Raw genomic sequence first — 23,598 nt, forward strand, 5'->3', positions numbered from 1 at the left:
CTAACCTACTCTTCCCCAAAACATTCTTCAAATTCTCAGAGTTACATTGTTGACTTTTGGATTATTTTATTTTCAAATACCTGTATGTCATATTTTAGCTTACTCTAAAAATGATTTGATGGTAATTCGATAGATGGGAATTATTTTACGAGGTATGATGATTCAAACACAATTTTTTATAAATCAAAAAATTAAATATTATATTTCCTCCTTTAGGTTGTTTTTGTAGTTAAGGGAAAAAAATGAAAATGATTCAGAGTTTATCATCAACCACTTTGTAAGACGAAAAACGTAAAGAGAAGGCAGACTGAACGTTTTTCTTCTTTTCCGTTGCTCCTTCTCTCAAAAAAAACAAACAAAAAAAACTTTTGCTTTTTCATTGAAAGATATGATATAAGAACGTAAAGACATCTTAGACTTGACTAAGAAAATATTATTTTTTTTATTTGATTAAAATAACATATCACTAGTTCAGAAATATAATAAGGAATTAAAAGAAAATATGTTTTAATACAAGAACCATTTTGTGAATTAATAAAGTACTAAAAAGATGGATTAGAAGGTAAGTTGAATATTTATAAGAATTCCTCCAAATTGTATATAAATTTAGTCATGAAAAATTTGTGAATAAAACATCAAATATCCAAATGCAAAGAGCAATTTTCATTTTTCTGGTTATAATCTAGTATAACTTTTTTGAGCAAATAACCCGTAAAATAACAACTGGGTCGATTTGACACATTGTTTAAATTTGATTGCTTTCCTATCTTTGCCCCACATAAGCATTTGTGACTTTAAATTAAACACAGGTTTTTTATTACGTCAGTCAAAAATTATATATATACAATCACAAAAATATGGCAAATAATATCAATTAGCCGAATGGAGACATTAAAAACTTATTTACACAAGTTTAAATATATTATAGAATTATTAAAGCAATATTATAAATCACATTATTTACAAAGAATAAAGATTAACCAATTTAAAGTTGTCTCTAAATAAGCTTCAAAAAGGTCATTTCCAACTTTTATTTATGAAAATGAGCGAATTCAATTTTAGCCCCAACTTTTCTAGTAACCCCCACATATCTTGGTATTATTTTTATGAGAAAAAAACATCAACTATAAATAATACGTCTTGAATAAATTTGGAGAAAATTAACTCCTTCAAATGACGATACAAGCAAAACTTTTTGGTTCACGTCTATATTTTGTGTAAAATGATCAAATATAAAGAGAAAGGTACATTATCACAACAAAAGAGTCAACCATCATATGAATTGATTCCATGATTTATAACTCAAATCAGGACTGAAATATTGGTAAAACAATAATTAAACTGTTTTTTCTGGTAGTGTTGACTCATGGTGGTTGTGAGGAATGCGAGATGTATTTATATATATATTTTTTGTAGCCTATTTCTCAGCCAAATAAGAATTTATGTATTATTATTAGAAAGTTCCCAAAACATTGCAGCAACTATATAAATTGCAAAGAAGTGAGGGGTCATACACACCCTATGTCCCCACTGGTGGGGTGTGTCTTGTAGTATAAACTACGTCTTGATTCATCATATATATAGAACTTATCATTGAAAGAAGGAGTACTTCATAAATATGTTGAAAAAACAAACAAAAAACTACAGTAAAATTTGAACAAATGAGCATTTATGTATACGAAAAAGTTATTTTCAGAGTAGAATTTCTTTAATTAAAAATTATTTTTTCTAGAGTCCTTAAAATATCCTTTTGTATCTGCAAAAAGTAGGGCTAATATTGAATTTGATTTTAACATCTCCCTCCCCCTTACTAATAAGGAAATAAGGAATATTATATGGATTAGAAGGGAATTTTTTTGTTCTTCCGGAATGGAAATTAGTTATATCTTTGTAATCGACTTTCTTATGTATTACTAACAGGGCTCCGCCAGCAAGCCCCTATGGGCTGGGGACTTTTATTTGGATTTAACAAGCTTAAAACATACAATATTTACAATACATTAGATACATAATTTGAAATATGTTCCTCCTTCATTCATAATGAAAAAACATTCTAAGACTAAATTGATAATCCTCTATTTCTTTTTAAGTCATTTATCTAACTCCCTTTTTTTACTCGTATGTAATGTATGTATATTTGTACAATCTCTCTTTTTCGGTTACAAAAATAATTCGTTTTTTTGGATTATTTATTTTTTTGGTTCATTTTCAGATCTACAACCCATACCTTAAAAAAAAATTAAGATACTGGGGATCGATCTTGTTTTATGAAAAAAAATCAACTTCTTTGCGAAAAAAAAAACTTGTCCTCCAGAGTCAAGAAATCTGGTCTGATCATTAGTCCTCGGTACGTAATTTTAAATTATGAAACACTTTTACTTTGTTCTTAAAGTCTGTATCTGTTTCCGTTTGGGACTTTTATACTTAATGCAAGAATTTTTATTATAGAAGAGAATCATTCCTAAGGAAAATATCTTGTATTTTACAATGAATAGTTAAACAGATCCCAAAGAGTAAATATGGGTCCGATGGACAAAGGTTATAAAATATCTGGTATTTTATATACTTTCAGTAGTTTTAGATTTCTCAAACAACTTGTCTTATTTAGCGAATTAAAAGTACATTTAAAATTTTAAAAATCACTCTCATCAAGTTGCACTTTATAGTGGTTTTAGATGCTGATTTAGAGGACATTGGACAACATAAGTGCATAACTTATTAAACTTATAATAATTTTGCATCAATTTAGTTTCCTAAAGATGCGATACACAAATTAAAAAAAAATTAAGATAAAATGTCAATTTATTTCATAAACAACAACCGACTAATTTTGATTTTACATAACTTTGTTATTTTTCTTCAAAATTTGAAGAAACATATAAATGATCCAAATAATCCAAAATGTCTACCTTTTAAGCATTAAAAGTACAAGTAATGTTGTTTGTAGAAAAAATTTTGGGCTTATTTTTGTATATTATTAAATATTTTTCAATCTTTTGCGAAACCCTCTCCTCAAAATGTCCTTAAGTAGCTTGAAAATAATAATATAATTTTGTGTCGTGCTTTTATTTCAGACACTTGAATATAACCGTAATTGCTCGTTACAAAATATTTGAGATTAACATATTTCCTACTTTTTAAAAGGTGTTACATTTCAAATTGTACCTCAAGGGGGCCTGCAAGGGTTGGGCTGGAGGGGCTCTAGGCTCCTTACCCAAATTAAAGAATGTTTTGCTTTTTACTACAAAATATCTTACTTTAAATTAAATTTTCAATTTTTTTTCGAAACACTCAATTTTTGTGTATACTTAAAAAAAAAAAAAAAAGTGAACAGCTGTATATTTTTGATCTTGTTTCCCGAAAAATTGAATATTTGTAATTGTTTTCCAAAAAATTTCCTTTTTCATAAATGGCTGTAAATTTTTGAAATTTTTCGAGAATAGCTATAGATTTTTGAAATTCTTTGCGAAAAAATTTAATGTCTTAATTTTTTTGCGAAAAAATTTTAATTTTCGGATTTTTTTCCAAAAACTAAGCCCTTTGCAAAAAATAAATATATATATATATAGGTATAGTTCCGTGGACGTCCCTGTACCTCTCTGAAAAACAAATTGTCTTATTCCCATGATTGTTAACGTTTATCTATAGCAGAGTTTTCAAAGTGGGCGATACCCCCCTCCGATGGGCCGTTTTTCTTTACTGTAACTGTACTATAACAGATTAGATATCTAATTGATATTGTATGTATGCATTTATACAGTTGTGCGCGTCTAAAACTGAACACTCCTTTAAATTTTACGCCATGCACATATTCGTAATTTTATTGAGTTGAAACCGGTTTATACTTCGAGGCAAGGGACCCGCTGTAAGATTGTAAAAAATTTATTCTCCTTGTTACATTACGAGTATTTAATTGCTTAGTAAAAGTGTGTTAGACAAAATAAATACAGCCTATTCGTGTTGTTCGTGAATTTGTCCATCATTGGGTGGAGGTGAAAAATGCATGCATATTAGTACATAAAACAAGATAGCAGCATTGAGTATCTTGAATATTATCCGGTTGATACTTATTATAGAATCTCAATTATTTTACTCTTAAATGTCAACAGACTACTTAGAATACATTCTTATAATGTTTTTAATAACGCAGAACTACGGAAAAGTAAAATCCGAATTACTAAAACCAAAATTATACACCCAAAAACTTTAAACTAGGACATAATTGCGTCAAGTAACTATGAAACTGTTTTTAAATATATTTAGCATCAATTATATTTTGCTCTTTAACTCTTTGGATCATAAAACCTTCCTGAAGTATCCATTTACCCACTCTAGTAACATTTCCAGCTACTCATTTGAAAATTTTCAAAAGGAAAGTTTCCACACGATTGGGGAAATACTTCTTATGTCTGAAGTTAGAGAGATTCTGCAAACAGTTGTACATAGTTCACAGGACAAAATTATCAAATCTACACCTCTCGATAATAACTCTGGTCTAAGAAATACAAATTTAATTGGTAAAAACAATGAAAAATAGTTGTGCAAAATTGTTGAAGGAACATAATTTATCTTACAGTTAGAATAGTCAACTAGAAAATGAATCTTTGCTTCTTGTTTCTGTTCGTTTTGTCAAGGATGAAAAGTTGGTTCAAGAACTCTTTTATTTGTCAAACAACTTAAAAGAAAAACGGAAGGGGATTCGTTATTTGAAATCTTTCATAACTTTTCGAAGAGAAAATCATCCCACTTGCAATATTCTTGCGTGTGCAACATCCATAAAGGTTATCATAGTGGCTTCATCCATTTTTTTAAAGTCCAGGGGCGTGCATAGGGAGTGACTGTAGCCTCCTCCCCCAATGAAATAAGAATTTTTTTGTCTTTACCATGGAAAAATGATCGATTAGGAAGAAAAAATTTAAATTTTTGAAATTGAAAATCTCTTTTCCGAAGAAAGATCATTTTATCAAATTTTTGGGAGAGAAAATATTTTGATTTTTGAATTTGAATTATCTAAAAATAAAAAATTAAGGTAATTTTATCAAATCTTGGGGCAGAGGAAAATTGGGTACTGATGTACTTAAAGTGCACTCTGTAATCCGCAAGCAGTAACTGGTAGCAAAAGATCTTAATCGTTGACTTCACAAATCCATTCATACTGACATCACAGTAATAAATATGATCAAGGATACTCCCTCAATTCCAGATTGTTTCTACTGCTTTGGATTAATAATAATGAAGATTTTGAACGTACATAAACTGCTACTCACATGAGTTAGATGAATGTAAACAATATGTGCGTGCTTAAGTAATATTACAGAAGTATACATTGAACAAACATATCGTATAAGATTTTGAAATATCTTATCGAATTTGAGACATGCAGCATGTTGATTCGGAACATGACAATTGGTTTTTAACACTACCAAGACTTCCACGCCTGACCCAAGGGCTTGGAACTATTTTTCTATATTAGAGGGGTTCCTTGGATGTATGTCATGCTTTGACGGTGGGTTTATCTATCCCAAACTGCCCCTGGGACCCTGGCCAACCCGAAGACTTTAAACTAGTTTGTGGTATTTAAGGGGTTCATTGGATCTATTGGCGGTGGCTTTGAAGGATATAAGGGTACCCCCACGCAACCTGAGAGCTTGGAAATAGGTTTTTGGTTTTAGAGGGGTTCTTTGGAGGTATTGGATGAATTGGCGGCGGTTTTTAGCAATTTCACACTACTCCGGAGCCAATTTGAGGGAGGACGGTATTCAATCATTTTAAGAGGCCCTAAACTATTTATCCCCTCCTACCCTATCCTCTCGATCTATTTCTTAGAAGATTGGATTGAACTTAAAAAGTTGCAAGGAAATTTTATCGCAATAATATCCCTCACACTTGAAGATACTCCCTTGGGAGATAGAAAAAACAAATATGTTTATATATTTGTCATAAATAATTTATCAAATTTATAGTTCGTCATTTTCCTCCAGGGCATTTTTCCAAGGGGAAATTTTCCCTTGGCATTGTTCCGCGCACGGTTGGAAGTATATTTTTGCCCAGTTATTTCTATGGATAAACTTGTTTATAAAAAATAAATATAAAACTCTGTAGTTTTTGCCCTTGGATTGAGATGGTGTTTGATATGTTGCTTTAACCTCCAAAAAAAATTAAAAGAATCTTTATAGCACAAAATTTATATTTTTGTGGTAATATATTAAACACTATATTGCGTAGATAGCTTAATTAATAAAAAAAATTGTTTTGTAGCAACAAATCTTTAATAACTTTTAAAATATTAGGTTCTGTGGAAAAAGTAATTTCGTCTATCCCACCCCTTTTTTATAGCTAAGAACTAAGTATATCTTGTTCCTTATTGGTCACAGTAAGGGTGTGAGTGTATACTACAAACACGTTTGGAACAGTATTGCGCTTGGCCTCTTCAGGCGTAAACTATCGTGCGTCGAGTATGGAGGTCTCAAACGAAGAAATTCCAAATAATTTATATTTTTACTATCTGAAAGGGGAAAATATGTCAAAAGCAATCAAGAAAATTTGCAATGTATACGTGCCGATTCTCTTTGGGTTCCTTTTCCACAATAGTGGATCAAGTGTTTTTTATTTGTTCACTCAATTCTGCTCTTTACTGTGAACAAATTGACCGTTTGAAGCTTACGATATAACAGAAGTGGACAACATCGGTGACTGGCAGACAACAAGACATCATTAAGACTCGCTAGGTCGCAAACATCTTTGATTACGTGCCAGAAGCATTTGGCACTCTAAGGGGAAGTTATAATGTATACCCCATACAGTTCATACCTGGCAGCAAGTCAGTATTCTTGTTTATGGCCAACGCGCTTGGGGATACAAATTTGGCCTCAATTGAGGCCTCTGAAAATTATTTGTCCGAATTTTTGTCAATTATGAAATTAAATTATTGTGTACAGAATGAAGCATACTTGGATTAAGCCAAATGATTGATTGTAACACTCTTATAGAGCATTAAAAAAAAAGTGAAAAATATGAAATTACTTTTTCCCAAGCCTATTATTAATAATATGAGGTCCTATTTTTATTATTATGAAATGTCTTCTGTTTACGACAACCTAGGATTTGCATTACTGTGATCAAAAAAGAAATCTTACTGAATAGAGAGTTTTTCCGATTCAGAAAAATATACAGAAAGAATAAAAATATATTTTGAATCTACAAACTTTAATTTATGTTTTTTTTTCTTTGGAGAGAAAATATAATATTCTTTTTAAAGAGAATTTTAATATTAATATTAATCATGTATAATAATAAATAAAAAAAATCAATTTCTTTGACAACACTCAATAAATTTTAAGTTATAAAGGTAATTTTTACGTTTTTCGCCATAAAAACAATCAAGAACACATGCCATCAATCAAAGAGCAAAATATTTTGAAAGTTTGTTGACTGAAGTAATCATATGCTCATCACGGTGTTACCTTCCTAACAAAAAAATACCCTATTATATGCTGTCGATTCCCTTCTCTCGTTTGATACGTCATTACTATTTCATAGTGTTTTCTTTTTTTAAAATAAACAAAGTAATAAGTTATTCTATACTCATGCTCCGTCTCAAAAAGAACAGGAACACAATTTCTTGTCGATTATTTAACATATATATCGGCCATTTTATTATCTGTACGAATTTATATAGTATATTACTACGCAATATTATAATACAGTATAGAATAAAATACTATGTAGATTTTAATATTAAGAAATATATATACATTTTAAAAATGCTGAAGAATTAATATGACGATGAAAGAATGAAAGTAAATAATAGATATATAGCAGTTGGTATGATTGACTTATTTGGCTAACCACAATATGATTCCGAGCCTTTTTAGTTTCTTTTCGGATGAAAGGTTTCGTGATACAATAAATGTAACGACTTTCTTATGAGTAAAGATGTTCAAAATTCTCTCCACTGGTATACTAAAAAAAACCGAAAATTAATCGTATAGGCCTGACAATTTGAAGAATGTTCTGGAGAAGAGCATATAAGATGTTATGACGTTGAATTATATTAGCTGTGAGCAGGCCTGAGAGGATGGGAAAAGAAGTAAACACAAATCATTCTCCGCATTAAAGAAATTGGTAAGAATTACTTTGAATCGATCCTAAACTCTAGTTATAGTACAACAAAGACTTTTGATCATTACTTCCGTACCAATGTTGTATAGCAAAGAATGGTTACAATATTAATCCATTATCTCACACAGTTTTTACCAAGGTAGAATGACTTTTTAAAGGTTTCAATTTGAAGAAAATGATCCAGCCCTGGATCATTTGTGTCCTGAAATGGTATGGCTCTCAATAAAAGCATGGGAGGAGCTGATAATATGGCTCTTTGATTTTGCAATATTAAATTATCCTGTCATCTACATATATATTAAAATCATATTAGCCTCTTAATTACAATATTGTTATTGACAAGAATTTCATTCAATATTATGTAGGATATCTTAGAGCAATTCCTTCGTCATCATCAAGACCCAAAAGAAGACAAACCAAACTGTTTAAATGTATAATTGTGATGGAAATTTCCGAAATTTGATGTGCAATTTAAAAATAAAATTTTTTTATAGCTTGTAGTCTTCCTTAATGTAAAATAAAAAATATAAAAATATTTCCATTTGTATAAAATATAATGCGTACATTATAGGTAGTTTAACTTTTTTTAATGTATTCATTCTAACACTTATTGTTCCTACAATTCAAATATTACTTACTCTTCTTTTGATAAATTCTAATATGTTTTAAACAAGCTATTATGCATGTAACCCCAACAAATAAATATAACAATTAGAGTAAGTTACACATCGTCGGACGTTCCAAATTGTCGGACACTTAATGGTTAAGTGGCAACAATTCCTTAGTACTTCAACCTAGGATATCAAAAGAGATTGTTATGTAATCTTCACACATTTCTAAATAATCCTGTAAAAAGTAAAATCGATTGATGGTATAGTTTTCGAGAAAAAAAAATGTTTAATGCGGATAAAAGTAAAATCGATTGATGGTATAGTTTTCGAGAAAAAAAAATGTTTAAAGCTCGAGGTTCTAATGATTTGCAGTTAAAATTCAACACTTCTATATTTTCTGGTGCGTGATAAAATGAAGATATTTCGTCTCCATTTGGTTATATTATAACAAAATTGCCTTGTTTGAGTTCAATAGTAGTTTTGACATAAGTATTTTATTTATTTACTGGATTTTTCTCATATTTTTGTTGTTAAATAATCGCGGACTCTAATAATATGAACCAAATAATTGACAAATTCATATTATCGGACAGTGTTTTAAATTGAATAAAATATCAAATAGCTAACTAAATAGCCAAATAAATAGCTATATACCGAAGAGAAATTAATTCAAATAGCTGTTGATGAGGAAGAAAAAATGGATGAATACCCACGCACGGTATATAAAATAATAAAAGAAAAATTAATCACGACTCACTGTTATTAATTAATAATTAATAAAATGAATAATATTTATATCCGTGAATCCAAATTCGTCTTGGGGAAGAATACAACAGTTTCAGTTGGGTTAAAATGTTATTTATTCCATGGATTCCTCCAATACAATATATTTGAATCTCTATCCGAATTATAACTCAACCCAAATATCGTATGGAGTATCTCAGAGTTCGAGTCGCTTCACTCCAACTCATCACCTTGGGAAATTATCAACCTTTAGTTTTCAAGCATAAATAATTGTTTTGGATCCCCTAACAGATACTCATACCAATATCATTAAGTCTAACAGGATAAACAAGACGATTCCAATTGAAACAATGTCAATGTGTGGAGTTGAATCTTGAAGTCACCTTTTATTGAGGGAAAGATATGAGAAGACAGCAGAAAATTATTTATCCGATATTATGGTTGATTGTTGACGTAAAATAAGTTGGAGACAATTTCTCTTCATAATTGATCCATCATATTATCAGGATGATATAAATTTTGACATGGAAGAGTCTCAATTAATTATATGATCGTATTGGAAATGAGGATTTAACTTTCTGGAGTTGACGATAGGAAAAAACAAGACCAGATAATATATTTGAAAAGTTGATAATTAATTTACCAAGGTTCCATGATTTGAAGTGAAGCGACTAGGAATCGGAGAGACTCCATAGATACTTGGAATCTGATATTGGAGGTATCCATGGAATACATGCTATCATATCGCAGACCTGGGCCCATTATATTCCTTCCCAAGACGGAGTTGGAAGCACCAACATGATCCTTTAAAAATGTGGATTAATACGACTAAAGAAGGAAGATTCTTATTTTTCTTTTTCTAATTTGAGTATGTACGTTGTATTTTAAACTTTATCAATCCAAGAAGTAAATATTTAAAGCTGCATTTGCACTCGTATGTATATTTCTCTTCTATATTTTAGTTATTTCGTGGTGTCCAAAATTAAGAAACATGATTCGAATAACGTCCAAAATTAAAAATTATAATTTAAAACTTGTCCGAATCTATGAATTTTGGGCATTTTTTGATTGAGTTTTTATATCATTTATAATTCCTCTTAATTCTATGTTATAATAAAAATATTCTGATACAAATTTAGAACTAACATATTTCTTAATGCGTTTATATATATATCAAATATAATGTACGATGTGTCTATAATGTACATGAACGTATACACCTCTTGAATGTGTCCGACGATGCGTAACTTACCCAAAATTAATTTTTTTAACATTAAATAACATTCAATTTTATTATATATAAATACTAAGTTTAATTCCTTTTACCAATAATGAATGAAAAAAGGGTAGATTTATGGCAACGCTTCCAGAATTTTGTCATGTGCCCTTTCTGATTTTGCCTTTAAAAAAATTCGAATTTCAACAGAATAATAAAAGTCGTAGTTACTATAATAATTTAAAACTTTATTCAAAGAATTTAATTGAATCAAGTCCTGATGCTTTTAATTTTATGTCGGATATGAACAAGATGCATGTTTCCTGGAATATTCCACTCCATATTGATCGGCATCCTATTCTTGTAAAATTCATGGAACTTCTATACTGTTCCCTTCTTCCTGGCCAACACAAAGTCAATGGAGCCCCAAAGTAAATTATTGTAGTCAAAGGTTAAGAAAGAACTTGTAGGAAATGATAATAAACTTGTCTAAGATGAAACTACTAACCATGACTGCAGTGTTGATAGGTTACCCTTATTTAATAAATTTGGAAGATGTTAAGAAGGCTGAAAATAGAACGATTGAAGTAAAAAGTATTAACAACGTTTTGGGCTCCGATTTCCGTTTTGAGAGACTAAAGGTTTACATTAGCGATGATGCAGCTTATTGTATAAAAACAGTCAAAAACCTTATGCAGCATTTTCCAATTATGTCAGAACAGAATAGCAACGCTCTGTCCTAATTAGTTCGAAAATACTAACACTCATATCTTTGAGTGTAAAATTTTTTTTATCTTAATTCTGATGATCAAAAACGATTGATTGATGATAATTAAAGCAACAAGGATAACATTATCCATTCATGGCATATAAACCTCTGTTATATGGAAATTTGTAAGCACAACTTAAATGTGTACTGATGAATGAGGCTGCTACACATTTTGTCGAGGTTATCATCTATAAAACCTGCATAGGACAATCAATAAAAAATCCAAAATTAAGATACTTCTACCTATATTCATTATTTTCCTTAATTATTTTGCCTCTTCATTATAGGTCCTATTCATGTTCCATAAATAATTATTAATTTCTCACTATAAATAGTAAATACTAAATATAATTAAAGAAAATATTTAAGATCAAATATTCAGACCTGTATTTGAGTCCAACCTTTTCAATACTCAGGTAAAATCCAAGTCCTTATGCTTCGGGTCTTTCTGGTTTTGAGTCCAAGTTATCATGCTCCGGGTACATGGAAAAATAAGTAATGTCCAGATCTACATGTAAGACTCTACATTCTAACACAAGATAATTATTAAACTTAAATGTGTATGAATGCATGAGGACGCTACAATTTTCGTCGAGGTTATCATAATCCTCATTGATTATTTTGCATCTTCATCTATATCCTCTACATATTCCATTAATAATTATTAATTACTAAATATAATTAAAGAAAAGTGTAAAGATCCAATACTTAGAGCTGTATTTGGGTACACCTTTTCTGTGTTAAATTCATGCTCTGGGGTTTTCTGGTCCAGAGTCCTCAAGCTCCGAGTCCATGGAAAAATAAGTAATGTCTTTATCTACCTGTAGTCTCGTCTAAGGCAAGATATCTTTCCCATAAGTTATTATTTAATCTTAAACAACCATAATTTACTTTTGGACTCCATTGACTTTGTGATGCTGCAGTGAGGATAAAAAGGAATAAAAGAATACTAATGACAGTTTTGGTAAATAAAAATATATATTAAGACAGGGAGCACTCTCTCTGAATCAGGTAACCACTGCAAAAAGCCAGGCCCTCTTTTTTAATGAACTTTTGAACTCCTTTGCAAATGAGACTGTGCTTGCATGCCGGGTAATAAACAGTATTGTTGTGTCTGTCCTTATTTAGGACTGAAGGCTAGATTCCCATCCAGCTCAGTCTCGGTCCAGTCCTGCATATCAGTCCTAAAATTTATGAATTTCGGTCATTGTTGACGTCACTCAACTTTGTTTCTTTTTGTTTTAATCAGTTTCATTTCTGAGAGTCCGAAGGACCGACAGTCTTGTTGACCCGTCCTAAAACTAGACTGAACCGAATAAATCAGGACTGACACAACACTACACAACAGGATTCCCATAATTATTAGAATATTGAACAAATAGGTGAGGGCAGGGGAAGGGAAAGTGAATAAATTAAGTAATTTGAAATGAAATATAATTTTTTGAAGAAAAAAAAGCCATTTAATAAAATATGGAGATCCTTTTTTTAATGCCCACAAGAATAAATGAAAGGATGACATTTTCTTAAAAAAAGTAAATTTAAAAAAAAAGAGAAAATATTATTTTTCGAAAATAAGCAATTTAAAAAGAAATAAAGAAAATAATCAGATTCAAAATTTCTTTAAAGGAAAAAAAATCAAGAGAGCGCCAACCCGAAAGATGAACTGAAATTTATTTCTCTAAAAAAATGTGAGATCCCAAATCCCCTTAAAAAAAAGTCAATTATTTTAAAGTTTTTAAATTGTAAAATTTACACCTGTTCTTTTCTTTAGTAAAAATTGTGCTACTCGTCTAATAAAATATTGAATTGAAAAAACTTAAAATTTTTCATCATTATCATCACAGTTAAGTGTTGTGTATATGTTAGGTTCAAGTTGTATTTAATATACAAGTTGTAACTTTTATACAGCTTTTTGTACAAATTACGATTTCTTCGTCTTACATCCGTCATTTTAGTTACAAACTATTAATTGACCACATATATATGTAGATGAATAGAATCCGAAGTTAAAGCATAGAAAATACATGAATAAACATTCAAGTTTAATTAGTTGACTTTAGGATTTAACCACCAAAAAACATAATTTATCAAAAGCAAAATATAAAAACATGAAAATTTTAAAAAACAATTTATTAAAAAAGATCAAAAAAATAAATAAATAAACTTATGAAGAGTAGTGACGTAGCTAGTCTCTTTTTTGGTGTGAGGGATTGAACTCCAAACTCAAAGTTTCTTAAGCCCCTATACCTTGGCATTTAAAGTTATTGCTTCAGTCTCTCTTGGAACATAATGCAGTTAAAAAATTTCAAACATATATTCACCTTCTTGACCTGCTGAAAAACATGGGAAAATGTAATAATGGAGTGCCGCACTTTTGTCAAGAGAGATAGGAAATTTATGAATCATTTCCAAATTTCAACGGGCTGTATTTACTTTAACTCAGGACTGTGGAAAGATTTTTAACTTATTCATCCATGCATTTGCAAGGGGCTTAACATTATCTGCTCTTCGATCATTCTTCGAGTTGAATATTGAACTTGAACATCTTTTGATTAACAATTTTTTTTTTGAAGGTCCCTCCAATTTTGGGTTGTAGATATATATAAAATAAATCTATTTATATGACTAATTGTAAAATGGTTTGATAATTTTTGGGGATATGCCCCCTCCCAAATGATGACGCTTGCAATGTCCCTGATGAAGAGTATATCATAAATTATTTTTCATTTTGATTAAACCCCATTAAGTAAATCAATTTGACCTTCTACAAACTCAAATCAATAGTATCCCCAAAAAAACATAAGCCCATATTTGTTTTTTTGTCAGCAAATAACCCTTATTTTGTTTAATGAACTTTGTTGATTTATTGAATGGTGATCAATTCACTTTATTATTAAATGAAAAATAGTCTTAGGCATATTTGAGAAGTATTGATTAGCTGTCAATTAATTATGTGGCCTTTTTCTGCTTTTAAGGGAAAAGTTGGGAGATAAAATAAAGATTATAATGTGTCAAAGATCATATAAGATATTTGTTTTTACATAGTTATATACACACTTCATGTTCACTTTCTTTACTAAATAATATACTACAATTTTAATGAACTCCAGTCATCCTAGTGACGAAATCCAAGTTCATCTACATTTAGTAACTAAGCTAAATATTTAAGTTAATTACTTATGAACTTTCAAAGATATTAAGTCTATCATGGAAATTTAATACCTCAGCCAATGAGGTTATCAACTTATATAATGATTTTCCATTATACTTCCATTTTTTTTTATTTTTTTAAATTAGTTTATGTGTTTGTTAGTCAACAAATTATGGCAAAAGTTATGGATCAATTTTGATCAAACTTTGTACGAAGATTATTTATATTCACACTAAGGAACTATTAATTTTGAAACGTAAAACAAGGCATAATCAACAATTGAGATAAATAACTCAATTTGATTTTAAGCGGAGGTTTTGCCACCTACCGATTGCCCAGTTTAGTAATATATATTTAGTCAGCTGTGAATTTTTCCATTAAGCCCTTATTACATAGTATTATTCCTCTAACGTATGTCTTATGTCGAATTTCTACCTCTAATGCCCTTTATGAGTATTCCAACCGTTAATTGGCGGAACTCTGAACAGCTATTGTGAAGCTGTAGACGATTTCCTACTATGAAATGAAGAATATTTTCAAAGATGGAAAGTTACCGATAATTGATTTTCGGCAATTTAATCTTTCAATTCTTAGAGGAAAAAGGTTGAAAGATATTTCTTAAACGTTGATTTGTTGAATTCGAATGTATTTTTTTGAACTTTGTATATTTCAAACATATATTAAATGTAAGTTTATAATTGGGTAGAAATAAATAATGTGTCAAATTAAGTACCATAGGGCATGCCCGTTGTTTACTTATTAGTAGTTTGTATACATGCTAAAGGATAGTGGCTCCATCTTGCTTTAATTATTGATTATTTCTTTACCACCTGAAATTTATCGAATGAATTAAAAAGAAAAATTATCATTTGTATAAACTTTTATAGGCATCAGGATATAATATAAATGAAAATACATCAAAAATATTTTTTTTTGAATGAGAAAAATATATTAACAAGACTTTGAGATCCACTGGGTCATATTATTTAAAAAAAGTAAATATTTATCTAAACGACTTTTTTCGTATATGTGAGATCTGTGCAGATATTGATGTTTATTTAGTTTGCTCATGAACTATTAAATTTGATCTCCTTTTGAAGGAAAGATTGCAAGATACAAAAGGGATCACATCATATTTTACAATTTTTATTTATAAATAATAACAAAAATGTAAAAAAAAATTCTTTTATTTTTAATTTGAAAATAAAATTTACCAATTGACACGATTAACTTTTAAAAATTATAATTTAAGACCGTTTCTGCTATTCAGAAAAATATATATTATATTTTGGTACGGATTTATTAAACTAATTCGATTCTAATTTCACGGTTTGTTTCCCGTTTTTAAGACTTTATTTAGTTATTTTTTAAATATTTAACATTTTATTTCCTTCCAAATGATTCTTATTCCAAATATCCCCAGTACAATAAGATAGAAAGGGGAAAAAAATCCTTCTAATCCAAATCTAAATCCCTTAAAAAAAAATTTAGTATTATTTATCTAATTTCAAATTCAAACACTTTGGTTATTGATGTTTAAAGGATATAACATACATATAGGTTTGGGAAAAAGTAATTTCGTAGTCCCTCCTCCTTTTATTTTACAAAGTATATCTTGTTCATTATTGATCACATCGGATCATACGATGATATGTTGTTAAGGTGTGAGCTTATACTACAAACACTTTTGAACAGTATTTCGCTGTGCTGGTTCAGTCTTGAATGATCGTTTGTCAAGTATAGAGATCTCAACGAAGTAATTCGCCATATTGTACATTTTTACTACTAAAAAGGGGGGATAACCGCGTCGAAAGCGACGAAAAAAGTTTTTGATGAATACAGAGCCGATACTTTTTCGGTTCGAGCGATTTCGTTCAGGTGTAGTGAAGGCGAATTATACACCATGCACTGGGAGGCCTGGTGTCAAAAATCTTAATAAAATTATGGATAATATCGAGTTGTTAGCAGTCGTAGACTCGGCAAGGTGTTGATATTGATCATAAAGCCGTTTCAAACTATTTGCAGAAAGTCGAACAGGAGTGAAACTTTTAGTTGTATTATTTATCATATAATAATAATACGTTAGTGTACTAATAAATATTACATTTTCAAGGACAATTTCAAAGGAACTTTTTTTAGTAACTCTTATCTGATAGCTTTCAATAATAACCTTTTTTCTTTGACATTAAGTAGTATTTAATACAAATGTTAGGTATTTTTTATTATTAAAACTATTTGATGAAGTTATACGAAGCTTAAACTTGGACATTATATTCAATAGAAATCAGAGAAAAGTTGTAGAAAATATGACCAGCTGGTATGCTAAAAAAATCGCCAATGATAATTTGAAGAACGTTTTACAGAATAGCATCTTCGCTAATATAAGATTTTATTAGATTAGTTCCAAGTAGCTATGAGAGAAAGAAAAAAACAAAAAAATACGAATATCCCTCCGTATCCAGCAAGGACATGGAAGTATACTTATAACTAAATAATAGATCCTCATTATTACTATTTGTCTTTCAAGCACAAGGGATTATTTTATACTTTGATGTTCTCCCTTCAAAATATAAATAATTCTATAGAAAATAAAAAACACTTTTCAGGTGGCAACGACAAAATATCTTGCACTCGAATAATGTCATATTTTTTATAACTCTAAATATAAACCTTGAAAATGAAGCAGCTTCAAATATGATGGAATTTATTACTCCATGACTACGCTCACAAAAAAAAAATGTTCAAAAGAGTATAAAGTGGTTGTTGCTTGCTTTCATCAGTTAATCTATTAGTGTATAAATGAGAAAGTACACAAAATGCTTATGTATCCCACATCAAGAAATATTAATACACAACATAAATAAAATTACCCACCCAAATGCTTGTAACATGAGCAAATCCATCATTTGTCTTAATAAAAATACAATAGACCACTTAAAGAACCAAAATATTGTGGGATATATTTCCCATTACATGGAATGGGTTGGGGATATCTTTAAGGGAAACTCTTCATAATAGAAGAGTGATTTAAAAAAGATGTTACAAAGATATTGTCAGATTCAACCCAACAAAAAATTATGTTTCAATAAAAAATACGTGGTGTGTCAACACAGAAGTCATCATGGACAAAAATTATGAAAAGGAAAAAATCCCTATTTCATGTTTTACTTCCTAAATTTAATTGACTCATTATATAATGAGCCAATTTTTCGATCGATAATTAATGGGCTTTATGTCATAATTTGTGGGATGGATACCATGAAATATAAACAAATATATTATATGTATGATACTTAAGGGTCGTCCACATGGTAATATTTTGACAATTTTGATGTGAAATTTGCAGCGTCTCATAATGATAAATCAAACAAATTTATTAATAGAAAATGTAGGTTAATTACATTTAAAATAAAATGTAATCTGGGCCAAGGAGTACGGGAGAAAAGGATAGTAAATCTAAATAGTTAGTATACAAATTCAGGCTTATACATATTTTAAAAAAGAGAGGGAGACTCATTACAAAACCGTAGTAATTTACTGAGGATACACCGTATAAATATATCATTTTATATGAGATACCTTAAAATTTGAACAGTTTCAAGTACAAATCATGGTTAGCTGGCCCACGTCATTTCATATATATATATATTATTCAATAAAAATACTAATTACGGTGGAATAAATATTTATATTTCAATAGAGATCCAACAAAGAATTCAGACTCTCCATCTACTTATTTGATAAAAGCACAGATTAATATTGAATGATTAAATCACGTGTAAATCATTTCACTTTTATAACTAATATATTATAACTGGGAGTGTTATGAAATGCCTATGAACCAAGAATAAAAAAATAAAAAAATAGAATAATGTACTTTAGGTCTGAGTTCGTAGAAAAGAAAAAAGGAAGAACTGCACTATCCTCCCTTAAGATGTTCTTCTTCAGTCTCACTTTCTAGAAAAATCCTTCCAGCTTTCTGTTGTCTTGGCAGGCCATAAATTAGTTTACTGATACATTTGCTAAGATTAAGCCGACTTGGCCAATGTCACTATAGTGGAATCCCTAAAAGCTCACTACAAAATTAAAACAGGAAGAATAAAATGACAACATGGAGGAGAGGACCAAGTTCTTTTTAGAGGATGTTAACAGAAAGGTTATCGATAGAGAAGATACTTGAAAAAACTAATAAATCGTATTATTTTTTTTTAAACATCAAAAACAACGAAAATGGTTGATAATGCATTATGTAGGCCTAAAGCTATAAACCAACCGGCAAAATAAAACCAAATGATCAATATGAACAGAGTAGTGGTCCACGCAAACTTTTTATTTGTTTTATAGAAAGGTTTAATATTATTCTCAAACAAACTAGACAAAAACTCCATATATTCACCTTTTTAATTAAATTAATTAGTAAATTCCTCAAAGGGAAGAAAAAATTAGGAAGGTCATGAAAGAAAACAATAAAACAATGCATCTGTGTAAGTATTATTCCTTACAAAAAGTGTCATATTATAGAAAAAAGTTTATTCGTAGTTAAGAATCATGATTTTTTGCTGCATTGGTCCGATGGAGTTGCAATGGTTAGGTGTATCTGAACATTTTAGTACAACATTTAATCCATCATAGCAGGAAAATGGAAGTCAATATACACGTTATTTGTTATATTTTCTTGCCTAGGAGCAATCGATCGGGTATCGTCCTATGCACATTGATTTTTAGGATAATAACTCATTCAGAGTTACACTAAGATATGCACTGCATGAGTGTGTTCTATGAAACCTACAAAAGCTTAACTAAGATTTGAACTGATCACGACATAAATTTAGATATTAATAAGTAAGTATTTTTTGTGCAGGCATAGTTCGAAGTGATCCTTCTGGTCAAAGCGTCTGGCCAGTAATAAAACCCTTACAAAAATGTCATCAAAATTTGATGACATTTTTTTTTATTCCTTCAAGTTCATATGAAAAGAAAAACTTACTTTATAAAAAAATTAGATTGTGTAGTTAAAAATATGTTAATTTAGTTCATTCGTTTATGGAGCCCATGTACAGTAGCAAATATAGTAATACAGCGTACGTTGTGAGCATTTATTTATTTATTCTTTCTTTTTCTCTCTTGTTGTTTAGTAAAAAAAAAAATCCAATGAAACCGAGTAAAAATGGATATTTGGTCAATAAATTGTTTATTCTATTATAAAATTTTAACGGTTGTAATGTAAATAAATTCAAGAGTTAGTTTTAATTGAAATAAATGTCTATATAATGCAATTAAATTAACTAGATTTACTCATCTTGAGCTAGGGTTGTAAAGTCTGACTTTTGATTTTTTTTACATAATTTTGACCTTGAATAATAAATCATTAGCAGTCTTTGGTGTCTTTTAACTTCCTTTGCAGTTACTTTGATTTCATGAGTACCTATTACAACACATCTTTCATATTTCGTGAATGACAAAAAACATCATGTAGATCCAAATTTTCTCATTCCACAAAGTTCAAAAGTTCTTCATTCGTTATGTGAAAGGTTAATGGAGGTGTGAATAACTATTTCCAGTTAGGTTCAAGTAATCCTTGTGTCGTAATATTGTCTCTCTTCTTTTTATGTCCTTCAAGATTATGTTCACGACCGTGACCTGTATTTTTGTCGCAAACATTTTCGCCCCCTACATTATTGCCTCTGGTAATTTTTCCTCTAGGAGATTTTGTCGCATGAGATCTTCACCGCCTTTTTATGTTTTTCTATTATCGGTTCTAACTTTACCGATGTATCTCGATCAGATTAACTATATAGCTAGGAGAAAAAAAAAGAAGGTGAATAGTGATAAAGAAGTAATTTATAATCTTGTACTGTTTATATATATATTAAAACTAAGGAGAAATAGTGATTAATTACGGATCTTGGATGCTGAGTCTATTTTGAAAGGACTCATTGACTAGTTTAACCCTCGGAATATGCTATATGACTCGGATTGCAAGTTAATTTTTTTTTTTCTTTTAAAACATCTACCAAAAATCAACCGATTAAGGAATTGGAGCCACGATAAATCAGTTCCCCAATTTTTTTATAAAGTCTGTAAATGTAATTATGATCATCCACTAACTTTGAACCTCCTCTATTACTTTTTACCAAGTAGATGATTATTACTTTTTAACTTCATACACCAAGTCACAATGACACATGATAGATCATATGATGTATAGGAAGTGGATATCCTAATTCATATAATATGAACTGACATGGTCTTAGAGTTTTAGATAGTTTATATCTTTCATATATTATTCAGTCCTTTGTTTCTTCGAGACACTCCACCAATATTTCACTTTTGAACATAACTTCTTCACTCTTTTATATTAAAAACACAAATCCTTTATTTTAATACTACCCGAATAAATTCATGACAAAAAAGGACAAGAAACATACTTACACATACAAAAGTTAACTCAAGAAAATAATAAAATAAGAATAATTATTAATAAAGAATAGAGGATCCACATATACATATGTGTACTTATGTTACACATAAGTAACAATTGTAACAAATGATTTTGAGCAACAAAAAGTAGACGATAACTCAAAATTTAAAGAAAATTATTAAAATTAAAAGTGTAAAATTGCATTATCACTAAATGATCTGAAAGTTACAACATCAATATTTAGAAATGTAAATTTCATTATGGTCTTTGTATACATTTTCTAGGTCAAATTAATTACTTTAATAGTAATTTTTTTAATAAAACACAATGAAGTCAAATAGGCTTTTTGAAAAAAGTAACTTTTGTAGAAATACATATAATCTGCTATTTTATATTACTTATTTTAAAAAAAATAAAAAAATGGGGAATTACAAAACTCTATACCATGCATGCATCCAAATTTGTGAAAAATAATCAATCAATTAAGAAAGAAAAAAAAGTAATTGCTCAAAAGAAAAAAGTGGATATAGAAAGAGGTGATGGTACTTATAGAAAGACAATGTGGAAAGACATAAGTGAAAGACTCCAACGCCAAGTATCAAATTACAATATAATGGAAAAATTAAACTATATGAAAAGCATTTCCTAGAATCTTCACACATTTTACAATCAGTTATGTCTATGTACGTTATGTGTCTTCATATTTTAGTCATTAAAATCATATAGACGTAATCATTATTTTAGAAAATGAAGGATATTAAATCATCTTATTCAAATATAGGCAGACAAAATCTAGGGGCGAAAATGTTAGCGATAAAATTACCTAGAACCGTCAACTACATTTCTTCTGGTATCTTTATCCAAATCAAATAAAGCACTTAAAATTATATTTTCTGAGTGTGCAAAGAATGAATTCACTAGGAATTAAGTTTCAGCAACCTCTTTTTTTCATTTTGTTAGATGTTTATTTTCTTGACTTAAAGCAAACAAAAAGTATTTAGAACCATACTTTGTATAAGGATACTCCTTTATTTGAAAAATGTGAAAGAATAAATATAAAGAAAAATAATAAGCAATCTCGTCAGTTTTTTTGTATAGATTTCTTGTTTGGATGTAAATCCTCGAGAGAGTTGATGCTGCAGGGATCCGTCTTGTATTGTGAACAGTCCCTGGATGTTTTTGGAGAAATAAGCTAGTAACTAAATCTGGTCCATTTTTGAACAATTAAGCAAATTTCCATGTAGTACTTATGATCCCAGCTAAACTTGTTCTGTTGAGACGATCGAATGATCGAAACGCATCCTTTTATTGCTTCAAATTTTATAGGATCTTTATAACAAAAGAAATTTGATACAAGGGTTCCTAATATTCCTTTCAAAGATCCGCTTAACTTTCCATCATAAAATTCAAAAAGCTTTTTGAAAGGCAATTCATGGAATTGAAGAAGACAAATAAACTATTGTAATGGAGCATTTCATTTCTGTTCCAGAAGTCTAACAATACCACCTTTGCGGCCTGTAATAATTTCGATCCCATCATTACCAGTTGATTTACTTGAATCAAGACTTACAGATTCAGCTACTAAAGAAGAAAAAAAAACTCATTTGCAATATACTTTGTTTTTCCAGAAATAGTTGAGAAATGATACAAGTATTGAACTCCAGGCTCTACAATCTCTGTTATATGCAACCCCATAATTTCAGGCTTTTCAGATCCAGGTAGACATTTCGTAAAACCTTTGCAGCTATCAAACTTGATGCATACTAATTATTTTTTAATACATTTGGTGAATTTTAAATCTATATTCTTGAACTTACTAGCTAACCTTCTTAACTAAAAGCTAATTTTGGGGAGTTAAGAGCATCAGGTATCTTCATAACACATTGACATATGCTGCAACCGAAATAATTAAAAGTTTATATCTGATAGGAATTTGGCTTGATTCTTGGAGCTCAGTATTATTCCTCTGTTTCATAGATTTACTTTCTTCATTACTTAAAGGACCCTCATAATCTGAATGGATTTCATATTGATTAAAAAGCTCATTTTGTTGATTAGATTATTTTTGCTCTTTCTCCAAATTCGCCGTTTTTTCCTTTTCTCTTGATTTATTCTTTTAGCCTTTTGGTCCTTCTTTTCTTGATCTTCAATAAATTTGAAGACTTTTCTTTCTAAAATTGACTTATTTTCTTGTCAATGGAGGAAGCAATCCGTAGCTTCTTTGAAGAGTTCTGATACATGAAGAAAATAAATTAATCTTTTGGTATTTTTCTGAATGCCTCACAGGCACAACTTTCTTCTTCATCCAGTCTTTTGTCATCTTCACAAATTTTTCAAATTTTTCCTCCAAGTATTTGGTGTTGTTTGAAGGAATGCTTGACATTAGAGGCAATAGTTATAATAGTTTGTAGATGTTCCTTTCTTTATATTCTTGATCCATTCGGATGTTGATTTTTTTGATACAGGCAGTATATTATAGAATCTATCTTACTTGGCAAAATATAACAGGATATATCAGAGGGAATTCCAAACAAAAAGTGCTTCTGGGTAGTCCCTGTTCCTAAA

General features: G+C 29.6%; 1 protein-coding gene across 3 annotated transcripts in view; it reads left to right on the forward strand.

Annotated features, from left to right (window-relative positions):
- Positions 1-378: 378 nt before the first annotated feature.
- Positions 379-23,598, forward strand: part of LOC121114850 (G-protein coupled receptor Mth2) — a 64,458-nt gene continuing 41,238 nt past the window's right edge. The window contains exons 1-2 of one of the 3 annotated variants that reach the window (XM_071887276.1): positions 379-562; positions 2,213-2,347. The gene's annotated coding sequence lies outside the window, so the exon portion shown is untranslated. Of the gene's footprint in view, positions 563-1,677; positions 2,348-23,598 lie in introns of those variants that run through there. The other 2 variants (XM_071887275.1, XM_071887274.1) reach the window with 2 other exon arrangements.

This window comes from Lepeophtheirus salmonis, chromosome 3 (assembly GCF_016086655.4).
Source record: "Lepeophtheirus salmonis chromosome 3, UVic_Lsal_1.4, whole genome shotgun sequence".
NCBI classification, from domain to species: Eukaryota; Metazoa; Arthropoda; class Copepoda; order Siphonostomatoida; family Caligidae; genus Lepeophtheirus; species Lepeophtheirus salmonis.